The 20,005-nt window shown below is 37.7% G+C and overlaps 1 long non-coding RNA gene across 2 annotated transcripts; it reads left to right on the forward strand.

Annotated features, from left to right (window-relative positions):
• The first annotated feature begins 14,351 nt into the window (after positions 1-14,351).
• On the forward strand, positions 14,352-18,256 carry LOC118167735. 2 transcript variants are annotated; one of them, XR_004751247.1, is made up of 2 exons: positions 14,352-14,456; positions 15,675-18,256. It is a non-coding gene; the product is annotated as an uncharacterized LOC118167735 (long non-coding RNA). The 2 variants fall into 2 exon arrangements; XR_004751248.1 differs by lacking the exon at positions 15,675-18,256 and adding an exon at positions 14,934-15,388.
• Positions 18,257-20,005: the final 1,749 nt, after the last annotated feature.

Raw genomic sequence — 20,005 nt, forward strand, 5'->3', positions numbered from 1 at the left:
ATTTTCTCTCTAAATTTGTTTGTCCCAGCTTGACCAAATTTCCTGTATGAAAATGGACATCTATATTCTTTTCGGAATCACGCAGTATTATAGGAGGGAATTCCGCAGTGAAAAATGTCTTCATGAAGGCTCCAACCCATGCTGTGCATAGTGCATTTAGTAATAATATTACTAAATATTCCATGTAGAATATGTATTCCTAATAGTTCTGCAGGCAAAAAACCAGGTGCAAATTCATAGAAACCACTTAAAAGGCAAGAACATTTTTTACAGAAAAGAGTTTATAAAAATCCAAAGATCTATTTAATAGCAATAAATGCATTCCTCAGTGAGACACTGTACTTCCTATCTCACTTCCCAATCTATACAGTAAGAATAAGGTTAATTAAAGGCCATGATGGTAACTTTAACTAAGTTACTATATCTGTATTATATATCTGTTATTAACTATATCTGTAGGGTATGAAATATCAGTGCCAAATGATATTGTCAGCACAGTAACAGCAGAGGTGGTTTTATATGTCATTAATTCACTTAAAGCAGAATCCATCTCCCAGTAGTCCAGCAGATATAGCTCAGCCTCTTAACCTTGGAAGTTTCAGAGAACCATGGAGACTTCGCTGGTGGAGTTTAGACTTCATTTGACCTGTGTTTCCTAGAATATTAGCCATGAGCTGCCTCATGATGCACATCATTGTTCTTTTCTGATGCAATTACACATCAGCTTTGTTTTCTTAATGTCACTGGGGTCAGTCCTGACTCACATGGTTGTAGACTAACAAAGACTAACAGAAACTCTTGTCTAACTTTTTTTTTTAACATGTTTAACATGTCTAACTTCAGAGCAACTGGGAAAATTGAAGGAAGTGTGAATTTGAGCTATGAGATTAAAATATTCCACCTCCTGTTTCCATTCACAGAGAACAATGTTACTAAAATGATTCTAATTACTCCAGTGACAAGCTTCAGAGACTCTCACTTTTATGCCAGTAAGGGAGTGCAATGTCATTGTTTAGCCACATGCCACTTTTCACATTACTTACTAGTATTGTAACTGTTATCATAGGTATAGTTCTCCATTTTCTAACATGGTAAAGCTGCATCATGTTTGCTCACTGTCTCCACTCACCATAGGGAAGGTAAAAGGGTGGGAGCACTAGGGCATTTGGGACCAACACGACCTCAAAGGCAGAGCAGCCACTTGTGCAGAATGAGGCTGCAAGAAGGAAAAGCCTGGGTTACCTGTCCTGCTGTAAGGAAGGGAATTTAAGTTTGGTCCTGCATACAGCATGGTCCTGGAGCAACTGCTGCACCCAGGGCACGGATGCTGCTAATGGCCAGGGTTTTCCTTCAGCTCCTCATGGTCCCAGAGCCCTGCAAGACAGCAGCTTGCCCCTGCCTGATGCCACCTGCTCCACTGTACTTGCATCTGATAAGCCACGGCCTGGCATTGATAAAGAGGGTGGGGCATGGCAAGAAAACTCCTGGTGTGTATCCTAAAGGTTTCTTTCTTCCTTTTCTATTGCTGCACCACAATGTCTGTGTTACTGATAAAAAGCTAGCCTAAGCTGGCACAGGGAGTTTTTGGCTGTCCAACAGTGAATTAAAAGCAACCAAGCAATTTCACATCTTTTAATATCCTAGAAAGACAAACTGTTTTCTGAGCTGAGGCTTTTAGCAAAATAAACAAATAAAACACATACACAAACAAAACAGAAAACAGTAACGAAGATGCTCTATCAGCTTATCAGCTTGCATCGAGATAGTCAGATCCTCACCTGTGCCCGGGCAGCTCAGTCACCCCATGCTGCATCTGAAGTACAGCCTGTATACATCAGAGCTACAACATGTCTCTGTAGCACCTCTCACTGAATGTCAAAGTGCACACTTACATATAATGATCTCATCATAGTAACTAATGTAAAATAGAAATGGTAGAACGGTGGGAGGTATGAAACACCCACAAAAAAAAAAAAAAAAAAAAAAAAAAAAGGTTAATCCCTTTTCTATCTCCCCTTCTCCCCCCTTTTTTTCAATTGACTTTGTATATTTTGATGACAGAGGATACAGATGTCCAGTGGAGTGTGCGTGAACCTGAAAAATAAAAAAGACCACATTTCACAAAAGCTGAGGTAGCTCTCATGAGCTGTTACTTTAAATTTAGTATTTTTGGAAATATTATTGCTATAGCAACCTCTTGGTTAGTGGTTCAATACCAGGGACAACAGATTATTTTCTTTTATCACCTTTTTTTTTTTCTTTTTTTTTTTTTTTTTTTTTAACCCCCCTGGTAAATGCAAAGTCTGTTGCTGGATGAGAAATTGAGATGGTGACAGACTGGGTAAAAGCACACCCAGATACTGGTATATCTGGGCACACACAATACTGGTATCTAATCACATATAAACATACAAGTAAACACCATATTTAGTTTTATATTCAGTTCATATAACAATGCAATAAATCATAGAATCATAGAATATCCCGAGTTGGAAGAGACCCATAAGGATCATCAAGTCCAACTCCTGGCACCGCACAGGTCTACCCAAAAGTTTAGACCATGTGACTAAGTGCACAGTCCAATCACTTCTTAAATTCAGACAGGCTTGGTGCAGTGACAACTCCACTGGGGAGCCTGTTCCAGTGTGCAACCACCTTTTCGGTGAAGAAACTTTTCCTGGTAAAATAGGGGTGCACCTTGTGCCTCACCCTGTGGTGGTTTTTTGTTGTTGTTTGTTTGTGGTTTTTTTTTTGCTATGGCTCTTTAAATCATCTAGATGCAGCTCATTGTCTTTCAGATGAGATATTGAAGGATATTTATCATCAGCAATGACCTTCACAGTCTTTTTCCAAGGGCTGGTGGTAATATTCCCAAATCTGTGCTATATTCAATCCCAGATGAAGCTTTATTTTGACTTTTAAAACCATGACTTTTGTAGATATGCAAAGTAATGGCTCTTTTTCCCACCCCAGATGAAAAATGGCACCTAGGAACATTCTAATGTTAAATTTCTAACACTTTATCACAGTTATTTGTGCCCAGCCCAATGAGATCCCAGCCCTATCCTAGAGATACATCAAGCTATTGGAAAAATTGTCCTCTCAGTTTTCTTCTTCTTATGCCCTTGCAGGTGTGATGGCAAGTTCTACATCCAGAAAGCCACAGTCTAAAGGAGAGGTCCATACATGGCCTTCTGTTTCACATATTTAACTACATGTGTGAGGAAACACTGTGAGGACAATGCAGTTATCTTGTAAAGGCAACATGGGCAGGTTAGGTTCACATCCTTAAAAGCAGATAAACTTATGAGGCCAAGCAGGCTTGACTGATGAGATGATCTTTCCTGGCAAACTTATATATATTAGCAGCTTCACTCCAATGTGAATAAAGAAAAAAGGCTGGGCTGGAAAATGACAACTCCAGTTAAAAATATCCTCTCCCTCCTATTCCCTTGAACAGACTACTGATGCCAGATGCAAAACTGAGCCACAGCAGTACAGCATGCACATCAGGTCACCCTCCTGGTTCAACAGATCTTATGGGCTCTTCCAATTCAGATTTCTGCAGCCCATCCAGACATACTACAGGTGTACTGGGTGTGAGGGTACACAGCCAATGACCTCGGGACACAGCTCTTCCCGTTTCCCTTTTCTTCCCTTGCACTGTTCCTGCATGTATCCTAGTCTGAAGCACCAGGTATCTCACAAAGCTCTCATGTATCACAGCTCCAGGATCTCACAAAGTGGGCTAGTTTACAGCAAACTCATCTTCTGAGGTAGCTTTTCACCTTAGAAGACCCAAGAACTCCTGAATGAGAAGGAAAGTAAAAAACCCTAAGGCTTAGAGTGCAACAGAATCTTCAACTATGCCAAGTATTTATGAAGCAATTCCTAAGATTAATATTGAATGAGAGAATAAACACATGGCTTCACCCAACTTCTTTGCTTATCCTGATGGTCTACAACACAATAAATATCTTTTGCAAACTAAATTTTCTGCTCATCGTCAGAACTCAGAAAAGGTCAAACGATGACTGCTGATACACTCATGGAAACTCCATGCAGGCAGAAATTAGCTCTCTTTCCTGACACAGAGTATATGGGCACACATCACTGACTGGCAGCTCAGAACATACAGGTTTTGCGTAGCATAACCAACCTAACTGAAAGCTTCATACCAAGAAGTTGTACAGGAAATCAATATTGCATTCACATTCATATTTGTTGCAGTGTTAGTGCCAGAAATGTGTGAAATAAAGTTGACTATTTCCTGGTCACCTATTTTGACAAGAGCAGTGCCAACCTTCCTTACCCATCTGCATGGCTGTTACGTGCATAATGTAGTGTGTCAGTCGAGTCCACAAATTCCTATGGGAACTCATAACAAAATTAGTAAAATACTGCAACATATACTGAAGGCATTCCTGGTGAGTCAACATTTAAGGTTGTACTGAAATCTGCAGCTGCTGTTAATTCCCCTGTAATGTTCTGTTTGAGTAACACATTTCTTCACAAAGTCTAGCATTCACACTTAGAAGATTTATTTCTGTGAAAAGCAGGAAATAAATTTAGGCCGTAGCATTTAGTAGTTTAAAATTAGCTCCTTTTCGAAAGGAAAATTTCAGTTCTGAAGATTTTTTTGATCCCTACTACCTCACTAGCAGATTCAGAATTTGACTGTAGATAGGCCTGGCATAGCAATTTCAAAAGGATCCAGGACTATTTGTCAGCAGAGATCATCATAACTCTGTCTCTACCAAGGGAAGTAAATGGCAATAAATTTATTTTAAAAAAATAATTCTTCTTGTCTCACCACTATTTAAACTCATGATTTCCACAGAAGTTTTTCATGTGGTTATTTGAAAGTCATAGCTCTTGTATCTGGAGGTCCATGTGCATTTTCCCTTACCTTTTCTTGTGTTCTATGTTTACTGCTGCATGTAGGGTCTTGAAAACATTAATTTTAAATGCCTAAATATACTGGTGGTGGTGTCCAAAATAACTGTGTTTTAAACATCATTATTCTTAATAAAATCTTGACGCTTTGATGAACCTGATTTGCTATGAGTTTTGTCTTGAAGCTTGATGTTCAGTTTATTTCTCTGCAATAACAGGAAGTAACCCACAAAGGGCTTCAGAATAAAAATAACAGAAGAGGAAAAGGGCTCAGAAGTATGAGCATCAAGAATTCTGCAAGGTAGATTTAACTGGCAGACTTTGCAAAAAATTGCCAACTTGCTAATTTTAGCCAATTTTGCAGTTTAGTCATTTTCAGTATTTCATTCAGAGAAACTAGGACCAAGAACTCAGAGTCCCTTTGAAGCACAACCTGTGCAGGAAGCATTAAGACATCCAATGCAGACACTGAGCGTGGCTTTTCACTCAAGATGTCTGAAAATATGCTGCAAAGATATTCAAGTAATCAACTTGTGATTGCACAGAGAGGTGTTAGTAATCCCTATAGTTGGATACATACTTTCTAGAAAATACCAATTTTCCTGGCACCTCAGCAAACTCAATTTGTTCTTGCACAGAACAAGTTATGTAGCATTTTCAGTCAAAGAAATATAGCAAAAAATTACACGGAGACATTTGTCTCAGTTGTACTTGCAGAAGTCTGAAATGAGTGATCTGAGAGACTATCCTCACTAGGTGGCGATTTTGGTCTGTTTAGTCAGGCCTTAGAGAAGAACAGAAAAAATCCTAGTTTAAAGATGTGCTTCTTACACACAAGAAAAGGGAGTTTGAGAACAGAGCTGGCCACTGCATCCGAGTTTCCATGAAGAAGGGGTGAGCTGTTGTGTTTTTTTTCAGTTTCTGCCTTGAGCTGTAAAGTGTCAGGCTGTGACTCATCAGACCCCGGAACTAGAAGTTAAAAAAAACAAAACACTATCACTGCACATTAAATCTAGGCTGGTAGAAAGCTCATATTAACAGCTTTTTTTATACTTATTTTTCTTTGTAACAAAGTTTTATTCAATTCTGTCTCCTTCCCCTCTGATATTTATTGCAATATACATCTGTGCACACACGTATAGGCAGTAGGCATCTGTATTGCTCAGCAAATCAAGCTCTTACAGTCTCTAGCCTGATGGACACCTAATTCCCATACTCATTCTACCAGCATTTTATTTTTTTTATTTTTTTCCCCTCACCTGCCCTAGATGAGCTCTGCTCCTGGGGCTGGCACCAGTTGCAATGCTCCACCAGAGCATGCTCGATCAGAGCTGTAATGCTTCCCTACATCTGCTGAAACGTGTATAAAACTGTTCCCTAGACATTCATACTCACCCTGTGATCAGCCAGCTTCTCTCCTCAGGCATTTATAGCAGATGAGTTTGTAAGGCAGCAACTCTCTTATTGTTAGCCTCAAACTGCGCCAATGGGTTTGCATTACTGAATGACCCCCTAAAACAGATTCACACTTTATCCATATTACAGCTAGCTGCTTATTTGCAGATGTTCTCTTTGCTGAAGTACAATAAACAAAATTTTTCTCTGTGTGTTTCTTCAGTGATCAGACCTTCAAATTGCTGCAGTAGGATCATATCCTTCCACACAATCCCCTCAGTCTCTGTAGGGCCCAGCTTCATATACAAAGCAGTATCAGTTCTTCCCTACTTTCTCCAGGAGCTCACATTAAAGATTTTCAGGTGCTCCATATTCCCCACACCTGCATCCCAAAAGGATTAAGCCTGCTCCTTCCATTATGCTTTTACTCAATGGTAGTATTTTCTTCTCCCTGTAACTACAATCAATATTCCTTTATCTTTTGCCATATTCATGATTTTCTTTTTTTCCTCTGTATGAGGAGCAGACAGAACAATTACACAAGCCTCTTTCATTACTTCAGTGAGAGTTATGAATCTTCTCAACCCTGAAAGAGAAAATATTCATTAATTAGCTAGCTTTTTAAACAATTCTGGTCTTCATTTCAAAGTGATTTATGTGTTTCGGGAAGCAGTATGGAATGAATTAAATTCCCAGCATTTATTAGCTTTATTTCTTTGTGTTTTTATTCTAGGCTATATTATTCATATGGAAAAAATGACATTTCAATAATGTGATATTCTGAAATAATTCCAAATGCCTGCAACGAAAACAAGAAATCAGGCTAATGCACCCTGGCCAATGAAACATAAATAATGACTTGAAGTACACTATCAACTCTCTTTTTGCTAGTCCAATCATATATACTTGCATTTTTAATTTAACAAAGAAAGAAATTAAATGTTAGGTTGTACAAGTCCATCCAATATGATGCATTAGGCTCCCGTTAGTCCTCGTCCTTCTATCCCCATTTCAATAGTCCTTGATATCCATTCCCTTCTTTCTTTCCTTTTATTTTTTCCCCAAGTTCATGCTTCTATATTGCTCTGCCTTTCTTCCTTATATATCCAGAAGTACATTTATAAAATAATCTCTGCTTACTTCCTCACAAATTTGTTGCTAGCCTAAGTAACCTTGAGCAACTTACTCAGGGAAATTTTAGATCTGGGGGAGAAAGGGGAAAAATGTAAGCAAACAAAAAAGCTCACTAGGCATTAATATTTTGTCTGGGTCAGATAGGACACATTTACCACAATGACATCCACAAGCAGAACTGAAGGGAGCTTTATCAGAGGTTGATCTCTAAAACTGACCATCATGAAGTCTCACACGCCTGCAATAACAAGACAAATATGATGTCATATAGGGCAGGTTCCTCTTTTATACCAGAGCAGACAACTTTCTGTTGTTTTTCTGGTGTTTTTTTTTTTTTTTCCTTTTTTTATGTTTCCTGTTATTTGGGTTATTTTTATCCTTATTAGACACTTGTCTGAAAAACTTCTTAATATAAAGCTGAAGTAACTTAGAAAATGTGGTTTTGACCTGTAAAGTTGTTTATTAGACTAAAATTTACATCTTTACCTTTGAATACAATGACCACAATCTAAATTCATGTTGAATTTCAGTAAATTAATATAACTAGATTTCCTCAGAGAAGTACAAGATTACAGACATAATACTAATTTGATTCTGAGTGGTTTCTGAGAGACCTGTGAGAGGATATATCCAGACCACACTGAAGCCTGATTGCTGAGTGCAGCACAAGCAGTTACCCCAACCAACATAAGCTGCTCTGGAGACTTCTGGGGCCGTAATTTTAAAGACAGTTTCAGATCTTTAGGTTAAATTAAATTTCACTTTCAAAATCTTGAAATGGTGCACAATGAAATGAGTAATCATTGATACAATGAATAAAATCTTCCTTCTGTCTTTCTAATAATTCTCCTAAGAGACCGGCTTGTCTGGTTTTATTTCTTTTTAAATTTTCACCTCACCAGTGAGGGAAAGAGAAGTACTTCTTCTGGCGGGATCTTCTCATGTTTGGGATTGTCACTATGCCCTGTAGCCATGTCCACCTACATCTATTTAACTTCAGAGGCACTTCTTCAGAAAGTCAATGGTTTAATCTCTGAATGAAAGCCTATTTCTCTGAATGGAAAAGCTCTGAATGGAGCCTGTCCCTGTGCCTGGCCATACTCTGACTGCAGAACCTTTCCCTAACCCCCAGCCCAAACCTCCCCTGTCCCAGCTCCATGCCGTTCCCTCGGGTCCTGTCGCTGTCCCCAGAGAGCAGAGCTCAGCGCCTGCCCCTCTGCTCCCCTTGTGAAGAAGCTGCAGGCCACCATGAGGTCTTTGGACACTCTCATAACAGTTTTATGTCCTTCTTATACTGTGGTACCCAAAACTGCACACAGTGCTAAAGGTGAGGCTCCACCAGCACAGAGCAGAGTGGGACAATCCCTTCCCTCAACAGGCTAGCAATACCATGCTTGATGCACCCCAGGATACGGTTGGTCCTTTTGGCTGTCCAGGCTCACTAATCCTGTAAAATGATCTTTTATCAGCCTTCAATTCAGAACCATGGTGACAAGATCTACAACCTATGCAGTTCCCAACTCTTGTCCCAGGTGGACATGCAAACAGTATTTTTATGACATAAAGATCATGGCAGACTGTGGATGCATGACCTTCACACCAGGTCTTCCTTTTACTTCCCTGCATGTACATAAGTCTCATGGCTAGCTGCCTCTGGGCTTGTATAATGTTTCAAATGATGAGTCAGTCTTAAATTCAACATTTGACTGAAGTCTCCAACCTCCAGTTTAAAGAGAAATACTATGCAGAACATAGCAATATAGCATAAATGCATATATGGACAAAAAAAAAAAAAAAAGAAAAAGAAAAAAGAAAAAAAGATCATTTATGGCTGTTTATTGTGTTTCTTACCTGTTCTCTTTTTTTTTGGGGGGGTGAGACAGACAATTTAAATATATATATTAAAAAAAAAAAAAAAGCTCAAACATCTATGAATTCATATTTTGGAGACTTTACTATTTTAAAACTTGAAGACATAATGAAACATTTCAATTTGAGTCAAACAAAACATTGACGTCAATATTTTGCTTTTCTGTTTAACTAAAAAAAAAAAAAAAAAAAAAAAAAAAGATTATTCCATTGATATTGTAGTCAGCCCAAAAAAAATCTAAAGCTGTCAGTCTGTTTTCTTATTTAAATGAAAATAAATAATCTTGACCATAAAGAGAAGTTATTCTCATAGGAGTTTATTACTTAAGTTCCAATTATTTGGCATTATCCTGTGCAGTAACTGGGCAGTCTGAATACACTGTTAAAAACATATCAATATATTTTCTTAATGTGTAATGCAATTAAATAACTGGCTTCTGAAATTTCCCAGTCCATATCCAGCAAGGATCTAGATGTTCTCCAGTACATCTTTGACTGCACTACTGCATTAATACTATACTAGTGCACTACGTTCCACTATTTTATACCTCTCGCTGAAATCTGTCAAGAGATTTCACAGTTCTCCCTTGATCCTTCACTTGGATAGAGAACTCTTTTCTTCTTCACGATCAGATTTTCCATTTCCATAATGATACCAAAAGCCAAAAGCCTAAAGTCTAAAACAGAACGACTAAAGTGCTCCTTGTTATTCACGGGAGTTCAACTGTAGTTTCAAGGTAGCTCAGACTGATTTTTCCAAAGATGGCAAAATAATCTATATTCAGAAGAAAGGACACTTTACATAAGCCCAGAGTGTAGCATCTTGTTTAACAGTCTGTGCCACATCTACAAGCCTATAGAAAATTTAATCCTGTCATCCATACAGTACAAACGTGATTAACATAATGTTGAATGTTTACAATATTTTTTTGAGGAGTCATTTACACAATACAATGAAAAGCACTAGTTTTAAGTATTTGTATTCCAGTCTAAGTAGTTCACAAGCTCCAACAGGAAAACATTATAAATGTTCTTTGATAGAATTATGCCAATCTGTGTGGTATGAAATGAGATTTATAACCTGATTCTGAAAGACTGTATTTTAGTCTTTTCAAAATGCATGTGAAAGCAACACACTATATGGATGTTTGACCAGCAATACTTCACAGTTCTGACATAATTATTCCATTAGATTATTCTGATGTTATTTATTTTGAAATATCTCCTTTGTAGGCCGTATTATACTTAAATAAGATCAAATATATGTCAGAGTAAGACTGATTTTTGGACAGAATTATTGCTCTTGGGAACTGGGGAGATGACCACTTTTTATTTAGTTATATATTTATGTGTTTTAAACATAGCAATCACAAGTTCCTAAGTGGTTAATCTGATCATCCATTTCATAGTAGACAAGGGTCAACAGTCAGGTATTAATGTTTTGCCATCCAGAAGAGCTACCCCTTAATTTTTGTACCTTTAAGGCCTTTGATTTGACTACACTGTGCAGTCAGGAACAGATGAATTTTTATGAATTTTGGGCATGTTAAGACTCAAGAAGTGAGCTCCAGAGCTCTGCAAACTGGAAAAAAAAAAAAAAAAAGTCCTCCTAAGTCAGTAGAGTTGGAGAGCTTTACATCTATTATGGAGCTAGCCTCCTGTTGCTGCTATGAGGAGCTCTGGGTTTTCCAATCAGCTCAGGACAGGTGGTAGATTTTTGTTGTTGTTTTCAGGAAAACTTCAGGCTTGCAAATGCTAGTTGTCACTCAGCACTCCGCTTGGTGCACACTCTCTGGAAAATTGTTGTATGCATGCTCAGGGGGCAGCAGTACAGATCCTTAATCTTTTAGCACCATACTGTTCTCCCACACACTGCTTTGGCTCTTTGGTAGCTCACTGCTAGTTTATTTTGCTCTCATTTGGGAAAGATAATGAGAAGAATCTTGCTGAGCCCTTATATTATGGCAATAATTATATGGGAATAAACACAGTACAAATAACTGCAGGGTGCTATGTTGGTCAGAAATAACTACCTATTTAAAACAGGAAACTTCTTCCTATGTGCAACGAAAGGCAGAAAAAAAGAATTGCCAAAGAATGAATTGGGTACATGATAGTTCAAAAACTTTTTTTTTTTTTTTTTTTTTTTTTTTTCCCAGTTTCTTTGTCCTGCACCATGTACTGATTTTAGTGTAATTTTCTTGGGCTGAGAATCTTCCACTACTCTTGTTGAATCAGAGGAGACTGATATATAATTCATGAGCTGTTTTTAATATATTCATCATTGCAGTGATAGTTAAGGCAAAAGAAATGTAATAAAAGGTACGATACCAAATGAAACTATGTTTTAGAAACTGAATGAATCAGGCTGTAGAGATACCAGTGCTAGTTATTCATGAGGTAAATCACTGTCAATAAAAGCCATTGATCCATTGAAAATCAAATTCAGGAGTCAATGTTGCTTTTCTAATACATAAGTGTGAAACCTATATTTATACCTGTAAAAACAGAAGTAAATATCCACATTTCATAACTTGTGTTACAATAGTACTAATAATGTCATGATTAGTGGTCATCTGTAATGCTCCATAAAGTTATGTAAAGTTATGTAGCTGCTCTTTCTGAGGGTGTTAGATCTGTCAACATACCGGTGGCATCTGCCGTTAACCTGTTTCCACAGTGTGATTTCAGGCACCAAGTTGTGACAGAACTCGTCTGAACCTTTATGGAACCTGTCCTTTGGTGACAAGAGACATAGGTGGCAGAGATGAAAGATGTGTCAGCTCTAGCTCTGTAGGCTGCTATACTTCTACCTGAAGCTTTCTTTGATTTAATTAAGTCATCAAAGTCTTCTGAAAATAAAAATCTTGAAACTCAGTAGTTCCTTTACAATACAATAAACAACAGAAAGAGAAGGCAATCATCCATTATAACCCATAGTTCAGTATCCTGCATATTTGTGTATCCTCATATTATTTAACGCATCTCCTCCTCCTGTGTATTTGTGCTTTCCATAAACCACGCCACTACTTAAAAAAAAAAAAGAAAAAAAGAAAAAAAGAAAAAGCACACACTAATTTGTTTAATGGCTTTGCCATTCTTACCCACAGACTAAACCCATTTTCACATTATCAGACAAAATAAGGAAATCAAGAATTAAAACAAGGAAATGGAGGCTTTTTGAGTTCTTCTATTTATACTTGCCTTTCAAAAACCTTGATAAATGTCCTTTGTCTTTTCCTTTTGCAATCTAGCAAGAGTAATTTGTGCCAGAGCTGAAGACAGGGAGGATGCATGTTCTCTCCTCAATTAGTATTGACTCTGTGATGGTCTGTAATTATCAACAATGCCAACAACACTTATCAGCAGCAAAAATAGAGCTGATCAATAATGGGTCAGGAGGATCAGAAGTATGGTCAGCTTCTGGGAATATAAATTCTTGGCAAGAAAATATGATTTTAGATTCAGATTCTGTAACTAAAAGACTTTTTTGAAGTGTCTGAACCAGGTTTAGTTTTTAATCTCAGAAATGTGTTTTGGCAATGTTCTCAACAGCTCTCACCAACACTATTATCATTATTATTGTTGTTGTTGTTATTGTTGTTATTATTATAATTTCCCACTCAGACAATCTTATTTCAAATGTGTGTTCTATATCAAGAACAAATGGCTGTATAACTCACCCAAAGAAAAACAGATATCCCTGTCAGTCTCACTCTGTGCCATTTAAGACAGAATGAGAAAATACGTGCCAGAAAGTTTTGTCAATAAGGCAGGTATCTGAAATTTCTGATCTTGTAGGAACATGATCAAACAAAATAGATACTAAAGGAATGTACAGGTCTAATCCTGTGCAAAGCTATTTGTTTACGTAATTAGCATTAATTAGCATTAGCAATAGTTTTACCTGTCATTCATATTAAGCCACATACAGGAATCTTCATTAAAGTGCAGGCTTATTTGCTGGACCAGAGTCACTATGTCCATAGACTCTGCCCTTTCCTATCATGAGATCATCCTAGGAGGTTGGTTTGCTCTTTTCTTGTATCAGGCATCGCTTCTCTTTGAGGAGTGACACACTGCACACATTTGTGTGGGGAGCAGCATGCATGCAGGTATGTGTTGACACCTAAGACTGCTGGAAGATATTATTGCACAAAATCACCATTGCCAAGAAAATGTATCTCTGATTTCCTTTCTTGAATTATGGGAAACCATGACAGGATAGATCCTGTATCACCCGCCCCTGCATAATCAGAATTATGTTCTCTTAAACACTAGTCTGCAGCACAGTCTCTATATTCTAATGCATGTATTAAAAAAAAGGGGGTGGGGGAAAAGAAAGGTAAAAGATTTTAAAAGGCATTCTTTCCCAAATTTTTATTTTATATTCATAACTAGCAAACTGCTGCTGCCATTAGTATATGAATTGACAGTGGCTGTACCAGGTGGTAAAAGAAGGCTATGGTTGCGCTAGTCATGTGTGGATATAAAACATCCTACAATACAAATATAAAAATGACCAGTCTGGATACATTGCAGTGAGTGGTCCAATTATATATATGTTACATATGTCCTGCTAATATCAAGTATTACAGAAAAATGATTCCAAGCAGACAAAAAAGAGCTCTAAAAATAACATTTTTGTCCTGAGATAATTTCATTTCTTTCTTGTTATCAGTCATTTGTGGAAAAGTACTAAATTTAAGACAAGGTGCTAAACCATGAAGATGCTTGTAAAAAGGGTATTGAAGAAGTCCATGTCAGCACAGAACCTTATTCTCTCCAACCTTTCGTTTTTCTGTCAATGACACTTGAGAATTCACATAAAAACTTGTGACTATGAGAAATTATTTGTACATAATAACCTTTAACTATCGCATGCATCAATTCAATAGATGAATTCGGCTAAGTGTAAAAGTAAAATTGTGTTTCCCTTGGGTATGGCAATCATGCTTGCCTTGCAGGGATTCATCTATCTGTAATACCCCTCTGTTCAAAGCTGCACATGATTATACTGTCTTTAAAAAAAATAAAAATAAAAATAAAAATAAAAGGCACATTGGTATTCTAAAAAGACCTTTACTCCCTTGATGATTGCTACGTCTTGTGAAAAAATAGCAGGGTGCCTGATCAAGCCAATTGAAGACATAAATTATTGGGTGAGTGGAAATCAATATTTTATTAGAAGCACAAGGTTTACTATGATGAACCTTGCAGACATATGCCTTTCTGTTTATAGGTAAATCATTAGATTTCCTAAAATAGACAAGGCTGCTAGATAGCTGATTTTTTCAGCTTGAGGCTATGAGAACCATCATGTAGGCATAAAGGGAGAAGTTACAGAATGGGGAATGTAGCTATAAAAATCCTCCTGAAGGGAAAGGAGAGGGAGGAAGATACAAAATGTGACTATCAACCTATACAACCAACATGCCATTCCATGGCATCTGCTCCTTGCTTTCAGAACTTCTCTTGAACCTTGCACTACTGTTGGCAGTGTGCAAAGTATTAAATCTAACCTATTTTACAATGCTGTTTTTCATGACAAGCTGATTCTGGGTGAGTCTGAGCATCCAGATGAAGTTTGTTTGTCCAGATCCTACAAGGTATTCAAAATCCTCTTATACTTTATCTAGAAGCTTTGAAGACCAGGATCCAAGACAATATGGGGCTAACAGGAACCCAACAACAGTCTTCTGAGACCTCACAGAAGTGGGCTTTTACTTCCTGCACTGAGGAAAGCAGGACATACAAGGTCTTTCTGTGAATGTTAAGAACTGTTAAACTTGCACAAGCCCCATGCAAAACTTAACATGTCTTAAGTCATAGTGTACCCTTGGGCCCCAACACTGGTTTCTGCAGACATCCTTTGGGTGCAAATGTATTTTTGGCATATTTACAATATATTTATCTTTCCTCAAGTCATCTACACAGGTAGATGTGGTTGTGAAGAAATAACCTCACATGGCTCCAGGAGACTGTCAAGATGACCAGTCACATATTTGTACTGCCAAACCCCACTATTCACTGAAATGCAGCTGATGAACTCTGGTAGTTCCCATGTGCAAAAAGCAAAAAATATTAAAAATAAGTAAATAATAAATAAAGAAATATTAAAAATAAATAAATAAAATAAATTGTAGTCTTAAGTGGAATGCCACAGTTAAGTGAACATACTGGAAATTTACACCCTTACCCAGAACTGAATTTTTCCTGAAATCCTCTGCAAAGGGTATATCAGGATTATTCCCTTGGCAAACCCAGACTCACTTATTACTGTAATTTGTAAATTGAACAGAAATAAGACTAGAGAAGTGATTAATGATGCCTGTAATCAGGTATGTGACTTATTTCTCTCTCTCATCATCTTGTCTCAGCTTGTAAAGTTTTTGCTGTTGTTTCATGGAGCAGACTTCCTTCCTGAAATCAATATCAGTGTACAAAAGGCATAATCTTACTCCCATTCTGGCATCCATACACTTATCACTGTTACAGGCAAGATACAGTACGCCACATCCTGCTGCTAACGTGCGTATCACCTCACTGACTTCAGAATGTTTGTCACTCTGGCATACTATTCTGAAAGTAAAATAGCTTTGGGCCACTCCTGTGCAGCTGCATGGCTGCTGCTTGGGCCAGGATATGCAGCACTATGAGCACTTCTGCCTCCTCAGCTGAATTATTTTGGTATTTGCTGGTGATTGCGTAGATGCCAATTTGCATGCTGCTCCTTCTGGCAAGAAATTAGCCCTGGTGTTGTGCCCCACTGTACATCCATATGTGCAACATTAGCCGCACCCAGATCCATCTGCTCAGACCCATCTTCCTCCATCTGCCACCATGCTCCATGTTATCCATAGGATATTGCATCAGAATTATGAATCATCCTCTCTAGGCTCTTGATATCTTATTGTAACAGATGGGAATAACGTATATTCCATAATAATGATCCTGGATATATTTGTCCTTTGTTATATTAATGATTCAATAAGAAAAGAGCCAACTAGATGACATTACTAAATTACTGACCTTTCAGGCAAAAAAGTCTAAGTCTGTGTTAGTAACACAAGAGAAGGCATACCTCTGAAATAATGCATTTGCTCCTGGTTTGACTGGAAATCAATACGTGAGGTACAATCCAAATTCTTGTTAGTATTACTAGCAGAGTAATTCCTAGAATGCAAATCTGAAGAGCAACACTAAGGACAAAGAAATGGGATGTTCAACAGCTATGACATTTTGGCAATTCACCAGCGAGCAGAGAGATTTTAATTTATTAGTAGCAAAGAACAGATGATCCCATAATAGCAAAGAAGCATCTCTCTGCTGCTTATTTGATATGATGAAATCTTCACTCCATGTCAATTTTTAAAAGAAGTGAATTGCTTTCTGCTGCACTGTCTGAATACTGCAGAGTACAGAGCTCCACAAAAATTATCCAGGTGCTAGAAAATTGTGCTGCACGTAACAAGGATTCTGGAACTCAGTACATTTAGTTACCCTAAAAGAAAGTTGAGAAGTAAGTTGGTCATTCTCTTGGGCATTAAGTGCAAGACAGCAAGCAGCAAAGAGGCATTGAAGGACCAGGTGACTAGAAGGTGCAGTTTGACGGTCACATCTGAAAGAGGCCGTGTTTGCTTTTGACAAAGGTGTTTAAATACTGGTGAGTTCCCTACACAGCAGCACCACCACATGGAGTCTCTAAAGGGATGAAACACAGCTTCAGAAATATACAATCCTTTTTTTTCCCAAAGAATATTGTGTTCAAGTCTGCTAAGTAGATGACCAGGGTAGTCTGTACTGGCCCTTGAGTCCATGAAGCCTTGCTGCTTTTCCTGAATGCAAGGAGAGATTTTACAGAGTAGCTGTGGGGCCTAGGGCTATGCCTCTGCAACAGAGCTAGCACAGGAGCCTGCTATCTGCTCTGTGCCATGTGAAGGGAAGAACAGTTTGTGACTTGGAGAATTTTCATTCCTGCTGCTCCTTCAACATTGCTACTACTGCCACTACTACAGAAATTCAGTAACCCAACAGCAAGACCAGAAACAAAACCAAAAAGAACATGAGGCTGGGTACACGCGGTGAGTGATCTGTAACTATGACTATTCAAAATAGGAGATAAAAGGAGAAACAGACTATTTTAAAGATACATGGTGTTTTTTTTCATACATTATAGGCTAATGTCCAAGGACTAAGGCATCAATGCACAGGGGTCTCCAGGCCTCTCACTTCTCTGAGCTTCCATTTGTCTGGCAGCGCTGGCAGCTGCTGCTTGCCCTTGAGCTATCAAGGTTTGGCTTAGACTGTTTCCACTGGATGAGTAGTAGTGTTTTCTGGTATCCAGATACACACACTGAACATAGCTAATGCTTTTTGGTTCTGTTGAGGAGGAACATTTCTTCAGTCACTTTGCTGATGTCTTCGTTATTGATGGGATTTTCCCATTAACACCCCAAAACTTTCAAAGCAACCACTTACTGTATGTTTAGTTGGTTTATATAATGTTTCAGTGCTGAAAGTGGCAAAGCCAGGCTGCATTTCTCATAAGCAAATGATTTTTGCAAATGCTTGCCTATCTACCTTTAGAAGAGGTAGGACATTGGCAGACCCACAGCACTGATGCCATGTATCTATTGATGGCATCTCTGTAAGAATCTACATTCTTAGGTCATTGCTTCCACGCAAATAAAAAGCAGCTTGGGTTGAAGTTGTTTTTGAAAACAAGTGCTAAAATATGTTTTTGCACTAAGGCTATGGTTAAAGATCAGTTAATTTATTAGTCTTCGTAAGTAACCAAAGTCATTCTAACAATTTAACTGTTTTTCTTCAAAACCTTATATTTCATTTCCTGTAACCTCTTATTTGCACAATTCCACAGTGGCTAATTAAGATTTACAAGGAAATCCAGAAATGAGACAAATTCTGCAGAATTAACTGATATAACAACCATAATCCATATTTTTGTAATGCAGCTTTCTAGTAATGAATATCCATTAGACTTTTTAATTCAGAAGTGTGCTTGCCATGCATTTATTAACAGTCGTAATAATGGCTCTCAGCACTATGTCATCATTAATAACAATAATAATTAAGTCTGGGAATCATTACAGGAATCACTTCTGCAGCAGTTCATGCAGCTCTCTCACCAGTAAAGAAATTCTTCTCCCCTACAGTGTTGCAGGCAGGGCTCTGAATCTCCCTAGACTTTGCTATTGTTGGCAATTAGCAGTATTTGCTGATTAAGCAAACCCAAGACACGGCTTTGGCCGACCCATCAGAGAAAGTGCTCAGTAGTAGGAGCCTTGGCTAGAGGGAGACTTTCCTGCTTTGAGATTGCTCCTGACGGTGCACAAGCACAAAGATCTACCTTTTATAATGATACTTTCTCACACTATAGCAAAGAGGCATATGCTAGAAAGATGACATTTCTCCTGGAATTCAATATCATAATTCATCAGATAGGACACAGAAAGAACAAGTCAATTACTATGACTGATATAGTAAAGCCGGAAAAAAAAAAAAAAAAAAAAAAAAAAAAAAAAAAAAAACTTCTTTGTCACTGTTTCCATTTCATGCAGTCACTATTGTTTAAATGTATTGCACGTGTGCAGGTGGTAGGAAATAACTGATCTTCATTGAGTTCCTAGATAATAGCTTTCAAAGTTTCCCTGGAGACAGTGCTATCATGATGGATTCATTCATTGAACAACCATGAGACACCTAAAATATTTCAATTAAAAACTAAAAACAAAAACAAACAAACAAACAAACAAACAACAACAACAACAAAAAACTAGCTCTTGAGTTCTCTTGAAAAGTGAAGTATCTTTTGATAGAAATAATTTCATTTCATACATGTACGCATATATCCACACATGCATCTAACATTTGATGCAAGACCACCATTAGTTTAACTATGCTGGACATTAAAGAAATATATGAGCCAATTTCAGACTTGGTGTAATGAGATGTAAACCCAGACCCTGTATATTCATGCTCAAGAATTTGTCTTGAATCGTTTAGGGTTTAGTACTTATTATCTGTGGGATTAATTTGAAGATATCCTGCTAATGGACAAGTATGTTAATGATTGTTATATCTTATTTAGGTTTATGGTAGTAATTAAATATAGTTGATATTAACATTAAAAACATCCAAAGGGACATAATGTAGAGGCCAAAAAAAAAATATTAACTTTGAAAAGTGGGTAATTCAAAGGGAGCTGAGGATAAAGTCACACTGTCAGCATGTGTGAAATTCAGCTGCAGTTTGAAGACAACTCTCACAGCAACAAGCATTACAAAACACTGCTACAAGTTAAAAAAAATCAGTCGAAGGGGAAAAAAAAAAAAAAAAAAGTAACTGTCTCCATAGATCCACATTGGCAGACATGAGATACGTTCAATTATTTATTTATTTATTTACTTATTTATTGCTTTTTTACAGACCCCAGCACAAATGGATCAGAATGCTATGTGGAAAAAAATTAAACTATGGCTTCCATGAAGTAGAGTTTATGTACTACAGACAGACAGATCAAGACTTCAGGACTAGAAAGACTGAGAAATGGAGTCATCTAGGAACCTGATTCCTTATCCACATTCAGAAATATGATCTGAGAGGCCTGCCCTGATGCTCTCAGGCAGTGGGAGGGAGTGGAGACATCTGTCCAAGCTCGGCACTTCCATCACCATCACACTGCACCGCT

This window comes from Oxyura jamaicensis, chromosome 5 (assembly GCF_011077185.1).
Source record: "Oxyura jamaicensis isolate SHBP4307 breed ruddy duck chromosome 5, BPBGC_Ojam_1.0, whole genome shotgun sequence".
NCBI lineage: Eukaryota > Metazoa > Chordata > Aves > Anseriformes > Anatidae > Oxyura > Oxyura jamaicensis.